The following is a 26,263-nucleotide window of genomic DNA, read 5'->3' on the forward strand; positions in this document are numbered from 1 at the left end:
CTGACACCTTCGTTGAGTCAAAGTCTCTGGCTGTGGTCAGAACTTTGAAAATTTATGTCACCAGAACGGTTCAGATTAGGAAAACAGAGGCTCTGTTTGTCCTGTATGCTCCCAACAGGATTGGGTGTCCTGCTTCCATGCAGACCATTATGCGCTGAATCTGTGGTAAGATTCAGCATGCTCATTCCACGGCAGGATTGCCGTTACTGAATTAGGTGAAGACCCATTCTACTAGAAAGGTGGGTTCATCCTGGGCAGCTGGTCGGGGAGTCTCAGCATTGCAACTTTGCCGAGCAGCTATTTAGTAAACACTTTTGCTAAGTTTTACAAGTTTGATACCTTGGCTGATGATAACCTCAAGTTGGGTCATTCGGTGCTGCAGAGTCGTACGCACTCTCCCACCCGTTCAAGAGCTTTGGTATAACCCCATGGTTCTTAATGTGACCCCAGCATCCTCTAGGTCGTATGAGAAAATAGGATTTTAATACCTACCGGTAAATCCTTTTCTCTTAGTACGTAGAGGATGCTGGGCACCCGTCCCAGTCCATACTGTGTCTGCAGTTATTACTTGTGGTTATACACATGTTGTGTTACGGTTCTGGTCAGCTTTTTGCTGCAATTGTTCATGCCGTTGGCTTGTGTTCTGTTGAATGCCACGTTCTGCGGCATGCTTAAGGTGTGAGCTGGTAAGATGCTCACCTTAGTTTAACAATAAATCCTTTCCTCGAAATGTCCGTCTCCCTGGGCACAGTTCCTATAACTGGAGTCTGGAGGAGGGGCATAGAGGGAGGAGCCAGTTCACACCCTTTGAAAGTCTTAAAGTGCCCATGTCTCTTGCGGATCCCGTCTATACCCCATGGTTCTTAATGTGACCCCAGCATCCTTTACGGACTAAGAGAAAAGGATGCCCTTGTGTACTATCCTGACTTAATGTGACCCCAGCATCCTTTACGGACTAAGAGAAAAGGATGCCCTTGTGTACTAAGTCTGCTTACTTTGTGCCTTCCAACGCACAATGCGAACTACAGGTGGTGCTGCAGGGCCCACACCCTTTTACTTGCCTTACAGAGCAGCTCTGGAGCTGTTACAGTGCCCAGCTGCTGCAAGAAATCAGCATGAATGCTTCAGGGGATGGGGCATGGCCAACATGAGCCCCACACCAAAGGAGGGTGGGGGTGTTTAATGCAAACTAGGGGTCATCCAAGCACTGCAAAAGGCCGCCATGCCCTGCATGCCCCTTTTCTCTTTTTATATGCAGATGAGGGTTCCAGCCAACTTTGGCCCACTGCTTGGATGACATCACCGTATGCAAATCCGTCTGCTGCAGACCTTCCCCCAGGAATGCTTGTACTAGTTGTTGGATATGGTTTGATATTTGATGGTGCTTCAGTATTAGGCAGCCTTCCGCCCTCCCATGTTCATCTGAAAAGATGTGGTCTCCCTGCAGTTGTTGTCCCCAGACGAGAGTTCCCTTGTGCTTCCTCAGTTGAATCTCCTTAACTTGACGGGGGAGGGGCTGCCCGAGCTGCCACCCTCCCCAGCCCTATCCCAACTCATACTTATTTTACATATTAGATCTCTTGATCATGAAGATTGTTCTCACAGGGTGAGGTTCATCCATTATATTTTAAAATAGGAAGGTACAAATTACATATTTGAATTGCATCTATGTGCTGGATTCAAATGCCCCCCCCCCTTCCTTTCTCAATTGTGCCCGTCAGCAGCTATTCTAAGGTTGCTGCCAATGGGTGTGACACATTAATTTCTTCTGTGGGGTACACTGGACTCCACAAGGATTCACATTGGGGTGTAGAGTAGGATCTTGATCTGAGGCACCAACCAGCTCAAAGCTTTTGACTGTTCCCAAGATGCTCAGCGCATCCTCCTCTATAACCCCGCTTCCATGAACAGGGAGCTCAGTTTGTAGTTGGTGCCTTCAGTAGCAGGCCACTTAACAGGGGCCTGCCTCAGGCAGCCTATTCTTAGCTATTAATTTTGACAAGAAAAGAAGAACTTGTTTTATGAGAATCTACAAGGGCTGCAGCAGGCTAGGTCTAATAGACATCTTTACTGCAGCTTCATCACTCCCAGCGGCGCTGTATACTCCCGTGCCCTGGTTGCTGGGTCACTGCAGCGGAGGCTCCGGTTTCTTCCTAAGGTCAGTCACACACACACACCGCCCTTCCGGATCACGAGGCCGCTGATTAAGGGGAGCGTGGCCGTAGGGGGTGGGCCGTGTGCGCACTGGGGTGGACACTGATTACTGGGCAGCCGCTCCACTAGCCACCAGGTACAGTTAAGGAGCACAGGTCTGGGGGTTTTTCTCCTATATTAACCCAATTTTGTACTGCCCGCAGCGCATTGTGATAGGTAATAGGGCCTGATTCAGGTTGGATTGCAATCACAATAAGCGATCCAACTGCAAAAATTGCTAAGAGCATACGCATGTGCCTGCATGCGATCGCCTCTGCCTGTCAATCGGGGCAGGGGGGGAGAGTGGGGTCAGCAACACTCCATTTCCAAGTCAGGGATGGAGCAGTGCGGGGGCAAGGCTTCAAAATGGGGTCTGCAATGGAGGAGACACAGGGGGCGTGGTCACAGCGGCTGTATGACATCACATTCAGCCGCTGTGATCACAAAAATGGTGGCGGCTTCCTGCGCGCACATACAGTCTGCACCAGCAGGAGGCTACACCATTGTTTATGATCACGCTGAACTGCAGTGCGACTGCAATTACAGCATGGTCAAGAAGGGAGGTGTCATACTGGGTGGCCATGCCCTGTCACTGTGCAGGAGCCAGCACCGCTTACACACTAGTCCCCGGGTGCAGCACCCAACCCCCGGGACACCCGGAGCAACAAAATGTAGATTCAGGCCACCAGGCCACGCCCCTACCTATGAAATCATGCCTCCTTTTTACCATTGCGCTGCTTATTTGCACGCACTGCATTACAATCTCCCTCGACACCTCTCTGGGTGTCACCAGTGATAGTGACACCTCTGCCATGCTTGTAGCAGCTAGTCCAAAGATCTATGCCTCAAGCCCTGAGTGTTTGCCCTTGTGACTTGTTGATCATCATAGCGAAGCAGATGCTTACAGAAAACTGCAGGGGCTTAGATTGAAAATAAAAAAAATTGATGGGTATAAGGTAGAGAGGAGCGGGTTCGGTTCTCCGAGAACCGAATTCCCCACGAACTCCACGTGGTTTACACTGGTCTGAGGCAGGCTCGGTTGTTCCCGCCTGACTCGGAAAACCTGAACAAGGGAAAATGTCATCATCCCGCTGTCGGATTCTCGCGAGATTCGGATATTATATATAGAGCAGCGCGTTGCCGCCATTTTTACTCGTGCATTGAAGAGAGAGCGGAGAGGACGTGGCTATGTTCTCTCAGTGGAAATCTCAATATCAGTGCTCAGTATCAGTGGTTACTTATTGCTGCTCAGTAATACTAGTAGTGTGTCTCTCCTGCTCAGTGTCAGTTCTCAGTAGTATCCTCATCAGTGCTCAGTATCACTGCTCATTGTCTTGTGCTGCATTGTGGTGCTCAGCATACTACAGTACATTACTAATAGTCCAGTGCTGCATCTTGCTGCTCAGTGTCAGTTCTAGTATCCTCATCAGTGCTCACTATCACTGCTCATTGCATTGTGGTGTTCTGTATACTACAGTAATATAGTAACATATAGTAACATAGTTTTTGAGGTTGAATAGAGGCAAATTGCATCCAGCGACCTCGGTGCAAATTTTAGGACTAAAAATAATATTGTGAGGTGTAAGGTGTTAAGAATAGACTGAAAATGAGTGGAAATTATGGTTATTGAGGTTAATAATACTTTGGGATCAAAATGACTCCCAAATTCTATGAACAAGGGAAAATGTCATCATCCCGCTGTCGGATTCTCGCGAGATTCGGATTCCATATAAAGAGCTGCGCGTTGCCGCCATTTTTACTCGTGCATTGAAGAGAGAGCGGAGAGGACGTGGCTATGTTCTCTCAGTGGAAATCTCAATATCAGTGCTCAGTATCAGTGGATACTTATTGCTGCTCAGTAATACTAGTAGTGTGTCTCTCCTGCTCAGTGTCAGTTCTCAGTAGTATCCTCATCAGTGCTCAGTATCACTGCTCATTGTCTTGTGCTGCATTGTTGTGCTCAGCATACTACAGTACATTACTAATAGTCCAGTGCTGCATCTTGCTGCTCAGTGTCAGTTCTAGTATCCTCATCAGTGCTCACTATCACTGCTCATTGCATTGTGGTGTTCTGTATACTACAGTAACATAGTAATATAGTAACATATAGTAACATAGTTTTTGAGGTTGAATAGAGGCAAATTGCCCATCGTGTTCAACCTGTTTTAAGTTGTGATGATTCTACATACTTGCTGAATAATGTTTTATGACTAGTTAGCTACTATAACTCATGTTACCCCCGGATTAACCATGTTGATATTTTAAGTATTATAACCTTGGATAGCTTTTTCATTCAGAAATGTATCCATTCCTTTTTTAAATCCAATTACAGAGTCCGCCATTACCACCTTCCCTGGCAGGGAATTCCACATCCTGATTGCCCTAACAGTGAAGAAACCTTTCCTCCATTGCGTTCTGAACTTTCCTCCAGTCGCAGCGAGTGACCACGTGTTCTTTTAATAAATAATTCCTCTGATAACTCTTTGTTATGTATCTTTACATATTTGAAGATATTAATAATATCTCCTCTTAGGCACCTCTTTTCTAGTGTATACATATTCAGCCTAGTAAGTCTTTCCTTATAGTCCAGTACTTTTAGGCCTTTAATCAATTTAGTCTTCAGGATCTCTCGGACTTCCATGAGCAGCAGAGTAGTGCAATGGAAGGATGCTGGGCGCATAACCCAGAGGTCGATTAATCGAAACTATCCTCTGCTATGTGCATTTTTTTTTATAATTAAAGTAATCAAAAACTGGGATTGATATTTTGGCTCTTTTATTTTTACTTAAAGTACAATAACTTTTATCATTTTAATTTGTTTTAATAGTATATTGACAGCATTGTTTTCTTTAAAAAATCCACTTAATTTTCTTTACCCTATTACTGAAATGGTAATTGACAAAAACAAACTACATTGTCACCAGAAGAGCAATGCAAAATGTACAAGTGATATATTAAAATCATCTTCCATCTTGAATTTCAATGATGCATTGGGACAACAATTTTGTGAGAAACATCTTCACCCATAAAGAAAGATTTTCTTAATTCCTTATCTGTGTGCTGATTAGATATTACCTTGTTTTCACATTAAACAGACTTCCACATGAGAAAGCAGCAAGGATGCAGTAACGTTTATGTTTCCTGGTGTCAACCTGTATTATTTCAGTAGACATTGAAATGAGGATGCATCTTGCTGCCTTTCCAATGTAGCAAGTTTAATTCAGTAATAGGTGAAAAAACATTCCTACAAAGGTGTTAATCAGAGACTTGGCTTTGTGGACACTTTTCAGAGAGCAAATTTGTTAGCATAAAAATAAAGTCAGAAAATGAAGAGCTGTTTAATCACTCAATTGGACTTTTCTGCCAGCATAATTTTTTTTTCTCTGCAACCCACTGCTAAATTGTGCTTCCTAGCTGTTTTTTATAAAATCACTTAATCAAATCTAACTCTGATTACATCAGAGAAGGCCAGGTACCCTACACCATAAGAGGGGGTTTGAAATTTTGACTTGTCTACTTAAAGATCACCAAAATCTGATCACAAGGTCAATTACATCCCTGGGTGGGATTGAACCACCAACCTTTTGGTTAATAGCCAAACATGCTAACCGATTGCACCACAGAGACACCTCGTAAAAGTCCATTCTGACAAAGGCTAATAAGCATTCATCTAGAACGTTTCCTAGAAAAACTTTAAAAAGTCAATAATCTGGAGAGTTTTTGTAAGAAACACATTGCTACTTTCCCATGATGAGTGAGTGCTTCAGGATCTCTTGCACTTACATGAGCAGCAGAGTATTGCAACGGAAGCATGCTGGGCCCATAACCCAGATGTAGGCAGATTGAAACTATCTTCTGCTATATGCATTGTTTTTTGTTAATTAAAGTAATCCAAAACTGGGATTGATATTTTGGCTCTTTTATTTTTACTTAAAGTACAATAACTTTTACCATTTTAATTTGTTTTAATAGTAAATTGACAGTATTGTTTTCTTTCAAAAATCCACTTAATTTTCTTTACCCTATTATTAAAATGGTAATTGACAAAAACAAACTACATTGTCACCAGAAGAGCAGTATAAAATGTACAAGTGATATATTAAAATCATCATTCCAGCTTGAATTTCAATGATGCTTTGGTGCAACAATTTTGTGAGAAACATCTTCACCCATAAAGAAAGATTTTCTTAATTCCTTACCTGTGTGCTGATTAGATATCACCTTGTTTTCACATTAAACAGACTTCCCCATGAGGAAGCAGCAAGGATGCAGTGACGTTTATGTTTCCTGGTGTCAACCTGTATTATTTCAGTAGACATTGAAATGAGGATGCATCTTGCTGCCTTTCCAATGAAGCAAGTTTAATTCAGTAATAGGTGAAAAACCATTCCTACAAAGGTGTTAATCAGAGACTTTACTTTGTGGACACTTTTCAGAGAGCAAATTTGTTAGCATAAACATAAAATCAGAAAATGAAGAGCTGTTTAATCACTCAATTGGACTTTTCTGCCAGCATAGTTTTTTTTCTCTGCAACCCACTGCTAAATTGTGCTTCCTAGCTGTTTTTTATAAAATCACTTAATCAAATCTAACTCTGATTACATCAGAGAAGGCCAGGTACCCTACACCATAAGAGGGAGTTTGACATTTTGACTTGTCTACTTAAAGATTACCAAAATCTAATCACAAGGTCAATTACATCCATGGGTGGGATTGAACCACCAACCTTTTGGTTAATAGCCAAACATGCTAACCGATTGCACCACAGAGACACCTCGTAAAAGTATATACTGACAAAGGCTAATAAGCATTCATCTAGAACGTTTCCTAGAAAAACTTTAAAAAGTCAATAATCTGGAGAGTTTTTGTAAGAAACACATTGGTACTTTCCCATGATGAGTGAGTGCTTCAGGATCTCTTGCACTTACATGAGCAGCAGAGTACTGCAACGGAAGCATGCTGGGCCCATAACCCAGAGGTAGGCAGATTGAAACTATCCTCTGCTATATGCATTGTTTTTTGTTAATTAAAGTAATCCAAAACTGGGATTGATATTTTGGCTCTTTTATTTTTACTTAAAGTACAATAACTTTTACCATTTTAATTTGTTTTAATAGTATATTGACAGTATTGTTTTCTTTCAAAAATCCACTTAATTTTCTTTACCCTATTATTAAAATGGTAATTGACAAAAACAAACTACATTGTCACCAGAAGAGCAGTACAAAATGTACAAGTGATATATTAAAATCATCTTTCCAGCTTGAATTTCAATGATGCTTTGGTGCAACAATTTTGTGAGAAACATCTTCACCCATAAAGAAAGATTTTCTTAATTCCTTACCTGTGTGCTGATTAGATATCACCTTGTTTTCACATTAAACAGACTTCCCCATGAGGAAGCAGCAAGGATGCAGTGACGTTTATGTTTCCTGGTGTCAACCTGTATTATTTCAGTAGACATTGAAATGAGGATGCATCTTGCTGCCTTTCCAATGAAGCAAGTTTAATTCAGTAATAGGTGAAAAACCATCCCTACAAAGGTGTTAATCAGAGACTTGGCTTTGTGGACACTTTTCAGAGAGCAAATTTGTTAGCATAAACATAAAATCAGAAAATGAAGAGCTGTTTCGTCACTAAATTGGACTTTTCTGCCAGCATAATTTTTTTTCTCTGCAACCCACTGCTAAATTGTGCTTCCTAGCTGTTTTTTTATAAAATCACTTAATCAAATCTAACTCTGATTACATCAGAGAAGGCCAGGTACCCTACACCATAAGAGGGGGTTTGAAATTTTGACTTGTCTATTTAAAGATCACCAAAATCTGATTACAAGGTTATTTACATCCCTGGGTGGGATTGAACCACCAACCTTTTGGTTAATAGCCAAACATGCTAACCGATTGCGCCACATAGACACCTTGCAAAAGTAGATACTGACAAAGGCTAATAAGCATTTATCTAGAACGTTTCCTAGAAAAACTTTAAAAAGTCAATAATCTGGAGAATTTTTGTAAGAAACACATTGGTACTTTCCCATGATGAGTGAGTGCTTCAGGATCTCTTTCACTTACATGGGCTATTAACCAAAAGGTTGGTGGTTCAATCCCACCCAGGGATGTAATTGACCTTGTGATCAGATTTTGGTGATCTTTAAGTAGACAAGTCAAAATGTCAAACCCCCTCTTATGGTGTAGGGTACCTGGCCTTCTCTGACGTAATCAGAGTTAGATTTAATTAAGTGATTTTATAAAAAACAGCTAGGAAGCACAATTTAGCAGTGGGTTGCAGAGAAAAAAATAACATTTTAAACCTACCGGTAAATTTTTTTTCTCGTAGTCCGTAGAGGATGATGGGGACTCCGTAAGGACCATGGGGGATAGACGGGCTCCGCAGCAGACATGGGCACTTTAAGAAAGACTTTAGATCTGGGTGTGCACTGGCTCCTCCCTCTATGCCCCTCCTCCATACCTCAGTTAGAGAAACTGTGCCCAGAGGAGACGGACAGTACGAGGAAAGGATTTTTGTTAATCCAAGGTCAAGATTCATACCAGCCACACCAATCACACCGTATAACTTGTGATATACTACCCAGTTAACAGTATGAAAACAACATAGCATCAGTCCAAGACCGATGAAAACTAACATATAACCCTTATGTAAGCAATAACTATATACAAGTCTTGCAGAAGTAGTCCGCACTTGGGACGGGCACCCAGCATCCTCTACGGACTACGAGAAAAAGATTTACCGGTAGGTTTAAAATCTTATTTTCTCTTACGTCCTAAAAGATGCTGGGGACTCCGTAAGGACCATGGGGATTATACCAAAGCTCCCAAACGGGCTCCTGCGGATGACTCTGCAGCACCGATTGAGCAAACAGGAGGTCCTCCTCAGCCAGGGTATCAAACTTATAGAACTTTGCAAAGGTGTTTGAACCCGACCAAGTAGCAGCTCGGCACAGCTGTAGTGCCGAGACCCCCGGGCAGCTGCCCAAGAAGAGCCCACCTTCCTAGTGGAATGGGCCTTGACTGAATTAGGCAACGGCAATCCCGCCATAGAATGCGCCTGCTGAATCGTGTTACAGATCCAGAGAGCAATAGTCTGATTTGAAGCAGGGGTGCCAATCTTGTTGGCTGCATACAGGACAAACAGTGCTTCTGTTTTTCTGACTCTAGCCGTTCTGGCCACGTAAATTTTCAAAGCCCTGACCACATCAAGGGACTCGGAATACTCCAAGTCACGCGTAGCCACAGGCACCACAATAGGTTGGTTCATATGAAAGGATGAGTCCACTTTTAGCAGGAATTGAGGACGGGTCTGCAATTCCGCTCTATCCATATGGAAAACCAGATAGGGGATTTTATGTGATAAAGCTGCTAATTCCGACACTCGCCTAGCGGAAGCCAAGGCTAATAACATGACCACCTTCCAAGTGAGATATTTAAACTCCACCATTTTAAGTGGTTCAAACCATAACCTTAACACCACGTTAAGGTCCCAAGGGACCACCGGAGGTACAAAAGGAGGCTGAATATGCAGTACTCCCTTCACAAAAGTTTGTACTTACTTCAGGAAGAGAGGCCAATTCCTTTTGAAAGAAAATGGATAAGGCCAAAATCTGAACCTTAATAGAGCCTAATTTTAGGCCCAAATTCACTCCAGTTTGTAGGAAGTGAAGGAAGTGGCCCAGGTGGAATTCTTACGTATGAGCATTCCTGGCCTCACACAAAGAAACATATTTTCGCCATATACAGTGATAATGTTTAGATGTCACGTCCTTCCTAGCCTTTATTAGCGTAGGAATGACCTCATCTGGAATACCCTTTTCCGCTAGGATCCGGCGTTCAACCGCCATGCCGTCAAACGCAGCCGCGGTAAGTCTTGGAACAGACAGGGCCCCTGTTGCAACAGGTCCTGTCTTAGAGGAAGTGGCCACGGATCTTCTGTGAGCATTTCCTGCAGATCTGGATACCAGGTCCTTCGCGGCCAATCTGGAACAATGAGAATTGTTCTTACTCCTCTTTTTCTTACTATTATCAACACCTTGGGTATGAGAGGTAGAGGAGGAAATACATAGACCGACCGGAACACCCACGGTGTCACTAGGGCGTCTACAGCTACTGCCCGAGGGTCTCTTGACCTGTTGCAATACCTCTGTAGCTTTTTGTTGAGGCGGGACGCCATCATGTCTATCTGGAACAGTCCCCACCGACTTGCAATCTGTGCGAAGACTTCCTGATGGAGTCCCCACTCTCCTGGATGTAGGTCGTGTCTGCTGAGGAAGTCTGCATCCCAGTTGTCCACTCCCGGAATGAACACTGCTGACAGTGCGCTTTGATAAAGCTAAATATTTATCTTATTTAAAACCCTTTGTGAGGTCTAAGAACACTGTACGCTATTTGCGTATGGAGTACTGTAAGGGTACGCTTGTTGCGTAACAATCGCTTAGCCGTGGTCGAGACGCTCAAGCGTCACGTTCGCTCACGGCCAAGAGATCACAGGCAGGCACGCTATTGGCTGCTGACTAACGTAATGGTTCGCTATAGCATAACGGACGCTGTATCGGGAGCGGGCTGCTCGAGCGATACAGACGCTCACGAGAATACGCTGTTGGTATCGGGCACACTTATAGGTGAGCGACTACCGTAATGCTACGCTATCAGCGTAGCGGACGCTCGAGACCACGAGGAGATCACGAGCGGCGCCGACGCTCACAATGTTAAACCTTTATGTCTAAACCACAAACAATGTAATTTGCTGTAAAACCTTAGTGTAGAGATAGGGTGTAAATGCAACACTGTATAACCTTATTAACTCAAAAGCTGTTCGAGCGTCACCGACGCTCTGAGAATACTTAACACTATAAGAAATACACAAATACCGTGCTTAGGGTCCAACGCCTAATATATATATTATGAATGTTATACTTGCAAAAGAATTAATACAATACAAGTCATACACTACAATATAACATAGACTAACTAACCAGGTAACTACACAGTAAATACAATACAAGTACGTTTAAGAGAAAATGAGAGAAAGAGAAGAGAGAGAGAGAAAGATATGGCCCATAATAACAAGAAAAGACAATATGATTACGGAGAAAACTTACGCACAAAGGAAACGATCGCATGCGCCTCTGGACATCCAGCTCCCGATTTTCAGCAATGATAACCGATGAAGAGTGAGTGCTGGATGTGATCGGCCTGTCTATTTATGCCCCACACACAATACAATTCAATGGTCCCTACAATCTCATTGTTCATTGGACACAGGAATTCGTCTTCGCATTATAACAAAAGGTCATAGGTTGATTCATACAGGTGGGCTGTGACTATTTCCAACAGCTCAGGTGGGAGGGAAACTGGGTTTCCCGCCGCATGGATAAGTAAGTGCAAATACAGTAAATGTTCATAAACTTCTTATGTCCATAACTATTCGCACGAGCGATTGATCCGCTTCAAACCAACACCGGAATATTGCTAATTAAATACTCTTCCGATGGATACTAAACACCACTGTATTACTCCTGTCTGACCCTTCGTATCAAACAATGAGGGATCTCTCTGTCCAGGAACATACTACATTAACTAAACTTTCAGAATCTATCAAAGGGACCATAATCTACAAAATGCATTATATGGTGAAAATATGTAACGAAAGAGTCGCCCGCTAGACGCACACAATCTCTACCGTAAATGTGCATACCGTGCGCCTGCGGGTGCCCGCAACAGCGAGTATGCGCACGCACGGTAGAGCGCACGCATGCGCAGCAGGGACACATATGAGGTGCAAATATGGCAGTGTGCATCGTGATATTTTTCTGACTTTGACAGTCCACCCTTTGGCAGTCAACAATAACTGCCACTTCCTAAAACATTTCAAAAAGAGAAAAATATATGTCAGGGGTTAATACATTTACATGGTTGGGTAGGGGAGGAGAGGAGAAGGTAGGAAAAGGGTATGACCTAGTGAGATAGCAGAAGCATGTGTGTATGAATCCATGTTTGGGGGGTCATGTATCATCGTGCCGTACGTGTTTTAAATCAAGCTTTGAGGTATTGCGAAGTATACATTTGAATTCCTTCTTATCCCGTGGTACGGGTCTGTGGATGGGCTGTCAAACTTTACCGAGCTTTTTTCGGATTTTGGTTGTAACAAAAATGGGGAGCACATTTTAGTTGATGATACATGAATGGGGGAATATGTGATTGCTGATATCTGTGCCTGTATTCCCTATACTATGTGTGTAATTACCTGAAGGTTGTAGAGATGAAGAAAATACATAGTTACGGTAAATGCAGTGGTATTCTATGTCAGGTTAATGAACATTCGTCGATTGAGGTCTTGTTTGGTGTCTGTTGAATGCAGTCTTCTTTGTGCTTTTGCCCATAAGGTGCGAGCAAAAAGCTTTGTCAATGTCCATAGATTTACAAAAGTGTTGGGCTAGAGTAATTTTAAAATTTCTAGGGAAACTGGGGATCTATGGCATAGTTCATCAAAAATCTGTGTATAAGGTTGTCAAAACTTCTTCTTTAATCCATCTGTTGTCTGTATATCGGCTCATCAAATTCCTCGTCCAAGTGGGTCTTTTTACCTCAGAGGAAAACGGAAAAACAGGTGAAAGAAACGGACCGTAGAAATCGCATTACAATTTCCTCACTCCTTAAACTCATCACCCTGGTACTTCGTTTGCACTTCGTTAAAGCCTGACCGCATCTAAATATCAAGCCAATCGTTATGATAACACCTAAGATACATAGGAGAAACTTCCCTACATCCATTATAACTCCTTGAGCCCATTCTCCTAAACCGGAGAACCAATTTCGCGGGTTCAACCATGACACCCAACTAGTCAGCTCATTACTCACAGCAGCAAGGGTGAGATTGTGTCTCCTGCGAAATTCCCTCTTCAATTGGAGAATATCGTCCATCTTTTGGTCTATGACCTCGACCGGGTCCTCGGTACTATTCGTTATATATGTGCAGCATTTCACGCCGTACTGCGTTGCCAGTGTGACACAATATCCACCTGTTACTGCTGTGAGATAATTGAGAATCATTCTATGCTGAACTAGTTCTGTTTTATAAGCTTGAAGTTCTCTTCCAGTATACCTAAACGTGTCATCATACATTTCTGTGATATTGTCTAACAAATTTGCGAGCGCAGATATGTATTTATAATTCAACACTCCTCTGGCGGTGCGAGTGAGGTCTAACGCAAGTAGAAACTGAATCCCGGTGGATTCATGGATCATGTCAGAGGCCGGGTGCTCTGTTCTTTCTATCAGGTGCCGTTTAACTACGTGCTCGTAATGGGTGTGAGTATAAGGAGTTTGGGCAACACGGTGTATGTCTTTCATTTTGGCATGTGATACAGTCATTACCTCAGGCAATACTTTTCCAATATAACACAATCCTTCAGAGTTTGGGGCAAGCCACTTATACGCCTTCCTCCCGCATATGAAATATGCATCATCGGGGAGAACATATGGGACGGAGTAGGACATAACCATATTACACATTTTCCATGTGAAATCTCCTAACCCTAATTCTCCCATCTGTCTAGTACACGTATCAGCTTGTACGATATGTGCACAGTATCCTGGTGATACCTCTCCAACTCTCGTAATCCTACTTCCTAGGGTATACCTATACCGGAAAGATTTTCCTCTACTGGCTATGTGGCGTATAAGCTCTGTATCTGTCGGCATTCTATCTGCTCTATATGAAAAGGTCATGGTTTGGTTACTCCATGACACTTCCCAATTTCCCGGCTTTCGGGGATTGGAAATGTTAAAACATATGAGGGATCTATCCACATGATATTGGTGGAGCTTCAAACTAGGAGGACTGGAGATATTAAACCTCCTGTCCACCGGTCTCCCACCACTTAGCTCAAGTACCTCCCCTATCGTTAAAGGAAATGGTACTAGTCCTGATTTGCTATGACCTTGAGGTACTTGAGAGCATACCCAACAATCTGTTTGATTTAACACGCTACCCACTAAGGAGTGATAGTCACTCAAGGGATGCCGGTCCATGTGGATATTAAAACTGGATTGGCATTTCTTAATGCACCCATCCTCGACTACGTTGTCACAGAGCCTACAGATACAGTTTTCTTCAGCTAACAATCCTTCACAATTCCTTCTATTGTCAATGCTATCGGATCGTTTTCTGATACTCGCCTTTGCTTGTTGATTATGTTGTTCTCGGAAAACTACGCCTCCATCTCTGTCATCAGAACCCATTCCAGAACCTCTCTCGACCTCCATGGTACTCTCGCCGGAACAGACTGCTCTGGTCAACATCATGGTCAACAGGAAAATCCGGATCACAGTCTCTTGGGGCAAGTCCATCTTATAGGAGGAAACGAAGAAGAATGAGAAGGGGGGGAAAATAATTTGAGGGAGAGGGGATGGGAAGTTGGAGAAAAACAATAAAAGGGAACAGGGAATCGACAACTGCTTTTGATCTTGTGATTTTCAATGCTCAGGTGCCGCCTCAGTCCTCCTGGAACAGACACTCCAGTGATACAACGTCCTCTACCGTCTGTTCCTTATCACGGGACCTCTCTGGATCAGCAACCTTCTTACAATGGGACGAATGAACCCAAGTCTCTCTCTCGGCAACTTTCAATGCTGTAGTGCTAGTCAATAAGACTTGGTATGGTCCTTCCCATCTGTCAATAAGGCAACCTGAGCGTAGAAAATTTTGTATCATTACATACTCCCCAGGTTCAATGTCATGACAATTACTATCTGGTAAATCAGGAATCACCAACTTCAAATTATTATTTTGATTCCTTAGCTGTTTACTCATATTAACCAGGTACTTTACAGTCACTTCATTGTTACACTTCAAATCATCCTGAGGGTTAATCATAACATGCGGTTGTCGACCAAACAAGATTTCAAAAGGGGACAGATTAAGAGGGGACCTGGGAGTGGTTCTGATGCTGTACAGTACAATGGGTAAAGCTTCTGGCCATGTCAATCCTGTTTCTGCCATAACTTTGCTCAAATTATTTTTAATAGTGCTATTCACTCTTTCCACCTTCGCACTCGCCTGTGGACGGTATGGAGTGTGCAGCTTGCTATCAATTCCCATCAACTTACACATTCCTTGAAAGACATCACCTGTAAAATGGGTACCCCTATCACTTTTGATAATTCTAGGGATACCATGTCTACATACAAATTCCTGCACAATTTTCTTAGCAGTAAACATAGCGGTATTTGTGGCCGCCGGGAATGCTTCAACCCAATTTGAGAACACATCTATACAAACAAGTACATATTTCAAATTTCGACAAGGGGGTAATTGAATGAAGTCAATCTGTATTGCCTGGAAAGGACCGCCTGCAGGTGGGATATGAGATGGTTCTGTTGGTATTGCCTTTCCGATATTCTTTCTCAAACAGGTAAGGCATGACATTGCTCTCTTACTTGCATGAGATGAAAATCCTGGGGCGCACCAATATGCTCTTACCAACTTGCACATTCCTTCCTTGCCCAGATGAGTCAGCCCGTGAGCTGCCTCAGCTAAACATGGAAGATATGCTCTGGGGGCCACCGGTTTACCTTGTCCATCCGTCCAGAGTCCTGAGGACTCCTGGCCATATCCCTTCGCCTTCCAGACTGCCTTTTCCTGTGTGGAACACAAATTTTGCATTTCACACAACTTCTGTGTGTTGATGGTATTAAATACCATCAGTTGTGTGGTGTCTGTCTGTCTGGGGGTACCAGCTGCTAACTTAGCTGCTTCGTCTGCTCGGCTGTTACCAAGTGATACTGGGTCCTAGCTATATGTGTGTGCTTTACACTTGATAACAGCCACTCTGTCGGGTTCCTGTATCGCTGTTAGAAGCCTTTTGATGTGAGCTGCATGCGCTACCGGTGTACCAGCTGCCGTCATGAAATTTCTGAGGCGCCATAGGGCTCCGAAATCATGGACTACCCCGAATGCGTATCTAGAGTCGGTGTAGATATTGGCTGATTTGCCCTTAGCCAATTCACATGCTCTGGTTAGGGCGACCAGTTCAGCAACCTGGGCTGAGTGAGGTGGGCCTAGCGGTTCCGCTTCTATGGTGCCTTGGTCATCTACGACTGCGTATCCAGTACACAAGTCTCCCGAGTCTGACTGTCTGTGACAACTACCGTCCGTGTAGAAAGTTAGATCTACATTTTCCAGCGGGTTGTCACTGATGTCAGGCCTTGCGGTAAAATTTTGGGTCAAATATTCCATACAATCATGTGTGTCCTCCTGTGTGTTAAATTCTCCTTCCCCACCACTCTCATCCTCCACCCTTTGTGCCTGTCCAGGCACACCTGGGAGATATGTTGCAGGATTTAATGCACTGCATCTCCTTATGGTGATGTTTACGGGGGCCATTAGTGCCAATTCCCATCTTGTAAACCGCGCTGATGAGACGTGCCTGGTTTGGGCAGAATTTAGCAAGGCTGACACTGCATGTGGTGTATGAATTGTGAGGTTGTGACCTAGCACTACATCTTCGCTTTTCGTTACTAGCAATGCTATCGCAGCGACGCTTCGCAAGCATGTGGGGAGGGATCGCGCTACCGTGTCTAGCTGAGCGCTGTAGTATGCTACTGGCCTGCTGGCATCACCGTGCTTTTGGGTTAAGACGCCTGCCGCGCAACCAGCACTTTCTGTTCCGTACAGCTCAAAGGGTTTCTCATAGTCTGGCATACCTAATGCTGGTGCCTGCGTTAGGCACTGTTTAAGTCTCTCAAATGCCATCTCGGACTCGTCTGTATGCGAAATCCGATCAGGTTTGTTTGAGGAGACCATCTCCTGCAGAGGTAACGCTAGAATGGAAAACCCTGGGATCCAGTTACGGCAATACCCACACATTCCTAAAAATGTTCTGATCTGTTGCTGGGTTTTTGGCAGAGTCATGTCTCTAATTGCTTGAATTCTATCAGTGGTCAGGTGTCTCAGTCCTTGTGTTAGACAGTGTCCCAAATATTTTACCTTAGTTTGGCATAATTGCAACTTGTCTTTGGAAACCTTGTGTCCTGTGTCTGAAAGATGAAACAGGAGCTGTTTCGTATCCTTCAGGGATGCTTCCAATGAATCAGAACACAGTAGTAGATCATCCACGTACTGTATTAATACTGATCCACTCTCTGGTTGGAAAGACTGTAAACAATCATGCAAAGCCTGGGAAAATATACTTGGACTGTCTATGAAACCTTGTGGTAATCGAGTCCATGTGTATTGGACTCCTCTGTATGTGAATGCAAACAAATATTGGCTGTCAGGGTGCAGAGGTACCGAAAAGAAAGCGGAGCAGAGGTCAATAACAGTGAAAAATTTCGCAGTGGGAGGGATTTGCATAAGGATGACAGCTGGATTTGGCACTACGGGGAACTGACTCTCAACTATTTTGTTGATCCCCCTTAGATCCTGCACTAGCCGGTAACCCCTCCCCCCACTCTTTTTCACAGGGAAGATGGGACTATTGGCAGTGCTGGACGTTCTTACCAGAATACCCTGTTGTAGCAAGCGCTCTATTACGGGATACACTCCTAACTCCACCTCTGGCTTCAGAGGGTACTGTGGGATTTTTGGAGCTATCCTACCATCTTTTACTTGTACAACTACTGGAGCTACGTTTGCCATTAATCCAGTGTCCTGTCCATCTTTAGTCCAAAGTGACTCTGGTATCTGGGATGTCATTTCTTCTACTTTGGATGGAGTCCTATTTGTCATAATGGTATGTGACATTAATTTTGATGGGGAGTCTAACATGTCTCGCACTTCCTGAGCGTGATTCTCAGGTATGTCCAAGAATACACCTTCAGGAGTACAATAAATGACGCACCCCATTTTACACAATAAGTCTCTTCCCAGGAGATTAGTCGGTGCCGATGCAGCCAGCAAAAAGGAATGCTTGGTATGTAAAGGCCCTACTGTAATCTCGGCTGGTTTGCTAACAGGGTAGTGCTGGACTACTCCCGTTACCCCTATGGCTGGAATTGTCTTACCAGTGGTTCTCATGCCCACTGTCGAATTTATCACTGATTTGGCCGCCCCTGTGTCTACAAGAAAGTTTAATGATTTACCAGCTACATTGATTGCAATTTCAGGTTCACTCCCAAGGCTTGCAATCAATTTTACTGGCTGCAGATTACAGGTATGGCTACACCCCTATTGGGTATGGTGACCTCCCTGAATCCCGCTGGCAGCAACTACTTGTGAAGGGGTTAAATGGGAACTGCCAGGAGTTTGCCAGTCTCTGTTCGGGGGGTATCTTTTTGTTTCTCCTGCATGTGGCTCATAACTCCGTCTCTGCGGACCTTGCTCCCAATGTCGTGTGTCGTGTCGTTGTCTAGGGGGTTGGTAAGATCTTTGCGAATTTTTCGCTCTACAGTCTCGTGCTATGTGTCCCTGTTTATGACAAAAATAACATGTTACCACATTTGACTTACCCACAGGGTTTGGTGATATAAACACAGGCTGTTTTGTGGTCAGGGCCTGTATACTTACTGACATTAACTTATCACCTTGCGACTCCCTGTGTCTGGTGATATTCCGGTCGTGATCAATAGCAGCCTCTCTCAAAGTAGCCACTGACAGACCTCGCCAACATGGTTGCGTGGTCTGTACCCTTGTCTTTAATGCTTCTTTTAAACCATCCATTAGCACAGATACTGCTACTTCTTGATGGTTTGCATTGGTCCTAATGTCCTCTATGCCAGTGTACTTTGCCATTTCTAATAATGCCCGGTGAAAATAATCAGCAGCTGTTTCTGTCTCTTTTTGTTTAATGGAAAAAATTCTATTCCATTTGGCTACAGCTGGGAAATACTCCTTTAACTGTAAATTTATTCTTTTTACGTTATCTTTGTTGTACACATCTGTAAGAGGTACATCCAGATCCAATCCACAGTCAGCTAAAAATTGAGCTGAGTCGACATTGGAGGGTAAACATGCCCTCAGCAATATCTGCCAGTCTTTGTTATTGGGCTCTAAAGTGTTTCCTAGGTCTCTGATGTATTTTTGGCTAGCAACTAAGTCTTTTCTGGGGTCAGGGAATTCAGACACTATGGTCCTTAATTCCATTCTGGAAAATGGGATATACATGGCAATGTTCCTGATAGGAGTGACTCCTGATGTGTCAGTTTTCCCATTTGGAACAGCTATTACCCTAACAGGATTAAGTCTACTAACATCATTCTGTGTAGATTCTACAGCCTGTGGTGAAATGGTTTCAGCATAGTGTAAGGTGCCGTACTTACCCGTTGATACGACCTCACCTGTCCCTCCGCTAGGGGGCTTTGTTACTAATCTTATGGGTTGGGCCGTGCCTACTGTCGTTTCTGATATAGTGGCTGCTAGAGAGAGCGCCGATATTGTTGCCGATTCGTCCTCTTGATCACACTCCTGGGGAAAGTTCAAAACAGGGTACAACTTGCACGGGTTAATGCTTGCATTGGTTAACTTATTAACATTATCCTTAACATTTATACAGTTGCTAAGTGCCTGTTTGTTACCCCCTGATGCGTCATTCTCCGCAACCAATTTCTCTCCTGATATGTATGGTGGCGGCGGGGCCGTGGCTATCAGTTTCCTGATAGGGCCAGATCCCGCCGCCAGAGCCAATCCTCTCTGTATTTCACCCTCCGGTTGCCATAGCTGCAAATAATCATAATGTTGGATTCGTCTCTTTGTTGATTTAATGAGACATATCCTCCTCCTTAAATTCATTAACACTTCTGGGCTGAAGCTACCTACTCTTGGGAATTTCTCCCCGTCATGTACTGTCATTCTCTCCCATTCATCACATAAAATTTCTGTATGTAAACCATATTTTTCACACATTACATACCTTGCCGACCCGACTGGTCGGTTTACTGAATCAACCCGAACCGAGGTTGATCGCCCCCTTCCTGAACAACTGGCCCCCATAATTTGCAGGTGTTGCTTGCTCTACCTCTGACCTTTATCTCAGGGTCTTCAGCGAACCCTTACAAAAAACCAAAATATTAAAAGATAGGTTGACGGTGAAGTTTACCGAGCACCTCTCTCACTCGCCCACGCCGACCAATACGCCCACACACTGATATAGCGCTGGCGTACTCGACCCAGGGCCCCTATGAACCTCTATTTACTGGAACATGCGAGAGATATCCGAAGAACACTTACTCTTTCCAGTAACTATTGGTTGTTGGACAATTCCTGAGTGACCAGCGAACTTCCCTTCAGAAAATAAAAAATTACACAAATAACGTCAGAATGTACAAATAGTTTTATGACCGGGTTTGTACACAAATGGTACTGGTCAGACTAACTTAATGCACACAATTACGTGCGGTACAATCGTTCAGCACATAAGCAACTAATCTTATGTACGGAGCGACCAGTGGAATCGACATTCAGCAGCTGCGAATTCCTTCAGCCTGAGCTTTTTATGGCCTATATGGGTGTCGCACCAACCCTTCTTGGTGTTGTGCCTTGTCTCTATAGCGGACTTCCTTGTCTGCTGTACTTGGACCTCCTGGTCTGTTATGCGACCTCCTGGTCTGACCTCCTGGTCTGTTACAGTATGACCTCCTGGTCTGCTACACTCTAATGCTCAAATTTTATGTTTAACCAGAGATGCCTCCCTAGCCACCACGTATGTCACTTACACGTATGTACTTCACGAGAACTCGATGATTTCTGTGGTTCAATCCCCAAAATTGTAAAAACAAACACTCACTCACCACATACACACTTTTGTTTCTATTTCTATTTCTGCGCAGAAATTTTTCTTTAGACCAGATGTGTTGTAAATTTGGAGAAGGATCTGTTAATTTAAATTTCGGATTTAAAATAGATTTGCGCTATTTATCGCCTGTTGCGCTATTTATCGCTTGTTGCGCTATTTATCGCCTGTTGCGATATTTATCGCTTATTGCGCTATTTATCGCTTATTGTGCTATTTAAAAATCAACACTATCGTGTGATTTGAGTTACGTGGGCGTACCCAGACGCTCCGTTGCATAATTTACGCTGCGTGCGTCGGCCTTTGCGTACGCGAGTCTCAGCCTTTTGTTAGAGACACGTGTATACAAAACCAATGTCCACCGTAACACAACTAACACGTTTTATCAATGTAGATGATCCTCAGTCGTCTACCGTGCAACACACCAATCTCTCCTTTTACCTTTAGGTAGAGCTGCGTGTGTGCTTTACACTTTATCCCTTAACGCATTACTTTTACACTTTAACTATGAAATAGCGACAAATCTCTCTTAGCACGTTTTATCAATTATAAAATGGCAAACAGGAGAGTGATATATGAAAATACACGAATGAAAAAGAAATGCAGATATGCGTGTGTGCGTACGCAAGATAGAAATAAACAGTTTTAAAAGACACTAGTGTGTTGTTCTTACCTCCGGTTCCCGGATTCCTTCAGCACCCTTTACTAAGCGAAACAGACGCTTATCCCGTCAGCACTGCGAAGAATATGATCTCCCGCCCTTTGCTGATGGATAATGTCTGCTGAAATTACCTAGCAGAGATATGTGAAGGACAGGACGAGCCGCCAATTGATAAAGCTAAATATTTATCTTATTTAAAACCCTTTGTGAGGTCTAAGAACACTGTACGCTATTTGCGTATGGAGTACCGTAAGGGTACGCTCGTTGCGTAACAATCGCTTAGCCGTGGTCGAGACGCTCAACCGTCACGTTCGCTCACGGCCAAGAGATCACAGGCAGGCACGCTATTGGCTGCTGACTAACGTAATGGTTCGCTATAGCGTAACGGACGCTGTATCGGGAGCGGGCTGCTCAAGCGATACAGACGCTCACGAGAATACGCTGTTGGTATCGGGCACACTTATAGGTGAGCGACTACCGTAATGCTACGCTATCAGCGTAGCGGACGCTCGAGACCACGAGGAGATCACGAGCGGCGCCGACGCTCACAATGTTAAACCTTTATGTCTAAACCACAAACAATGTAATTTGCTGTAAAACCTTAGTGTAGAGATAGGGTGTAAATGCAACACTGTATAACCTTATTAACTCAAAAGCTGTTCGAGCGTCACCGACGCTCTGAGAATACTTAACACTATAAGAAATACACAAATACCGTGCTTAGGGTCCAACGCCTAATATATATATTATGAATGTTATACTTGCAAAAGAATTAATACAATACAAGTCATACACTACAATATAACATAGACTAACTAACCAGGTAACTACACAGTAAATACAATACAAGTACGTTTAAGAGAAAATGAGAGAAAGAGAAGAGAGAGAGAGAAAGATATGGCCCATAATAACAAGAAAAGACAATATGATTACGGAGAAAACTTACGCACAAAGGAAACGATCGCATGCGCCTCTGGACATCCAGCTCCCGATTTTCAGCAATGATAACCGATGAAGAGTGAGTGCTGGATGTGATCGGCCTGTCTATTTATGCCCCACACACAATACAATTCAATGGTCCCTACAATCTCATTGTTCATTGGACACAGGAATTCGTCTTCGCATTATAACAAAAGGTCATAGGTTGATTCATACAGGTGGGCTGTGACTATTTCCAACAGCTCAGGTGGGAGGGAAACTGGGTTTCCCGCCGCATGGATAAGTAAGTGCAAATACAGTAAATGTTCATAAACTTCTTATGTCCATAACTATTCGCACGAGCGATTGATCCGCTTCAAACCAACACCGGAATATTGCTAATTAAATACTCTTCCGATGGATACTAAACACCACTGTATTACTCCTGTCTGACCCTTCGTATCAAACAATGAGGGATCTCTCTGTCCAGGAACATACTACATTAACTAAACTTTCAGACTCTATCAAAGGGACCATAATCTACAAAATGCATTATATGGTGAAAATATGTAACGAAAGAGTCGCCCGCTAGACGCACACAATCTCTACCGTAAATGCGCATACCATGCGCCTGCGGGTGCCCGCAACAGCGAGTATGCGCACGCACGGGAGAGCGCACGCATGCGCAGCAGGGACACATATGAGGTGCAAATATGGCAGTGTGCATCGTGATATTTTTCTGACTTTGACAGCTTACATGATTCTCCGCCCAGCGAAGAATTCTGGTGGCTTCCGCCATCGCCACTCTGCTCCTTGTGCCGCCTTGGCGGTTTACATGAACTAGTGCGGTGACGTTGTCTGACTGGATCAGAACTGGTTGGTCGCGAAGTAAGGTCTCCGCTTGACATAGGGCGTTGTATATGGCCCTTAGCTCCAGGATGTTGATGTGAAGACAAGTCTCCTGACTTGACCAAAGACCTTGGAAATTTCTTCCCTGTGTGGCTGCTCCCCAACCTCGGAGGCTCGCGTTCGTGGTCACCAGGATCCAGTCCTGAATGCCAAACCTGCGGCCCTCTAGAAGGTGAGCACTCTGCAGCCACCACAGGAGAGATACCCTGGCCCTGGGGGACAGGGTGATCAACTGATGAATCTGTAGATGTGACCCGGACCACTTGTCCAGTAGGTCCCATTGCAAGATCCTCGCATGGAACCTGCCGAAGGGAATGGCCTCGTATGATGCCACCATCATTCCCAGGACTCGAGTGCAGTGATGCACTGACACCTGTTTTGGTTTCAATAGGTTCCTGACCAGAGTCATGAGTTCCTGGGCCTTTTCTATCGGAAGATAAACCCTTTTCTGGTCCGTATCCAGAATAATGCCCAAGCAAAGTCAGACGAGTCGTAGGAACCAACTGCGACTTCGGGATATTGAGAATCCAGCCGTGTTGCTGTAACACCTTCAGTGAAAGTTATACGCTGTTCAGCAACTGCTCTCTTGATCTCGCTTTTATGAGGAGATCGTTCAAGTACGGGATAATTGTGACACCTTGCTTTCGCAGGAGCACCATAATTTCCGTCATTACCTTGGTGAAAATTCTCGGAGAAAATTCTGGAGAGACCAAACGGCAACGTCTGAAATTGGTAATGACAATACTGTACCGCAAATCTTAGGTACGCCTGATGAGGTGGATAAATGAGTACATGAAGGTATGCATCCTTTATGTCCAGAGATATCATAAAATCCCCCCCTTCTAGGCTGGCGATGACCGCTCTTAGCGATTCCATCTTGAACTTGAACCTTTTCAAGTATAGGTTCAGGGATTTTAAATTTAATATGGGTCTGACCAAACCGTCCGGTTTTGGGACTACAAACAGGGTCGAATAATTTCCATTTCCTTGTTGAAGCAGGGGAACCTTGACCACCACCTGTTGAAGATACAATTTGTGAATTGCATTTAACACTATCTCCCTTTCCTGGGGAGAAGATGGTAGGGCCGATTTGAAAAACCGGCGAGGAGGCACCTCTTCGAATTTCAGCTTGTAACCCTGAGAAACAATTTCTATTGCCTAGGGATCCACCTGCGAATGAACCCAGATGTGGCTGAAAACTCGAAGACGTGCCCCCAACTGGGCGGACTCCTTTAGCGGAGCCCCAGCGTCATGCGGTGGATTTTGTAGAGGCCGGGGAGGACTTCTGTTCCTGGGAACTAGCTGTGTTGTGCAGCTTCTTCCCTCTGCCCTTACCTCTGGCAAGAAAGGACACACCTCGTACTTTCTTGTTTCTCTGTGATCGAAAGGACTGCATTTGATAATGTGGTGCTTTCTTAGGCTGTGAGGGAATATAAGGCAAAAAATTTGATTTACCAGCTGTAGCTGTGGAGACTAGGTCCGAGAGACCTTCCCCAAACAATTCCTCACCCCTGTAAGGTAAAACCTCCATATACCTTTTTGAGTCGGCATCACCTGTCCATTGCCGGGTCCATAGGACTCGTCTAGCAGAAATTGACATAGCGTTTATTCTAGAACCCAGTAGACTAATGTCACTTTGAGCATCTCTTATATATAGGACAGCATCTTTTATATGCCCTATGGTCAATAACATAGCATCCTTATCTAGGGTCTCAATCTCTGCTGATAAGGTATCTGTCCATGCTGCCACCGCGCTACAACCCCGGCCGACGCAATTGCCGGTCTGAGTAAGGTACCAGAATGTGTGTAAATGGACTTTAGGGTAACCTCCTGCTTGCGGTCAGCATGGTCCCTGATGGTAGCCGTATCCTGGGATGGCAGCGCTACCTTTTTGGATAAGCGTGTCAATGCTTTATCCACCCTAGGGGAGGATTCCCACCGTATCCTGTCCATTGGCGGGAAAGGATACGCCATAAGAATCCTTTTGGGAATCTGCAGCTTTTTGTCTGGAGATTCCCAAGCTTTTTCACATAATTCGTTCAACTCATGTGAGGGGGGAAAGGTTATCTCAGGTTTCTTTCCCTTATAGATGTGTACCCTCGTGTCAGGGACAGGGGACTCTGTGATGTGCAAAACATCTTTTATTGCAATAATCATATATCGAATACATTTAGCCAATTTTGGCTGTAACTTTGCATCATCGTAGTCGACACTGGAGTCAGAATCCGTGTCGGTATCTGTGTCAACTATTTGGTATAGTGGGCGCTTTTGAGACCCCGAAGGTCCCTGCGACATAGGGACAGGCATGGGTTGACTCCCTGACTGTTCCCTAGCTTCAGCTTTGTCTAATCTCTTGTGTAATAAGTTTACATTAGCACTTAAAACATTTCACATATCCATTCAGTCAGGTGTCGGCGTTGTCGATGGAGACACCACATTAATTTGCTCCTGCTCCTCTCTAGGAGAGCCTTCTACCTCAGACATGTCGACACACGTGTACCGACACACCATACACTCAGGGAATCCTCTTATCTGAGGACAGTTCCCCAACAAGGCCCTTTGGAGAGACAGAGAGAGAGAGAGTATGCCAGCACACACCCCAGCGCTATATGACCCAGGAAAAAAACACAATAATTTTATGTTTACCCAGTAGCGCTGTATTTCCATATATATATGTGCCTAATTATGTGCCCCCCTCTTCTTTAAGACCCTCTTTCTACCGTGGTATAAGCAGGGGAGAGTCCGTGGAGCTTCCCCTCAGCGGTGCTGTGGAGAAAATGGTGCTGGTGAGTGCTGAGGGAGAAGCCCCACCCCCTCAGCGACGGGCTTCTGTCCCGCTC

The 26,263-nt window shown here is 44.2% G+C and overlaps 1 non-coding gene across 1 annotated transcript; it reads right to left on the reverse strand.

The window, feature by feature from the left end:
• Positions 1-5,746: 5,746 nt before the first annotated feature.
• On the reverse strand, positions 5,747-5,820 carry TRNAN-AUU (transfer RNA asparagine (anticodon AUU)). The gene has a single exon. It is a non-coding gene; the product is annotated as a tRNA-Asn (tRNA).
• Between the last annotated feature and the right edge of the window lie 20,443 nt (positions 5,821-26,263).

This window comes from Pseudophryne corroboree, unplaced genomic scaffold (genome assembly GCF_028390025.1).
Source record: "Pseudophryne corroboree isolate aPseCor3 unplaced genomic scaffold, aPseCor3.hap2 scaffold_271, whole genome shotgun sequence".
In the NCBI taxonomy this organism is placed as follows: Eukaryota; Metazoa; Chordata; class Amphibia; order Anura; family Myobatrachidae; genus Pseudophryne; species Pseudophryne corroboree.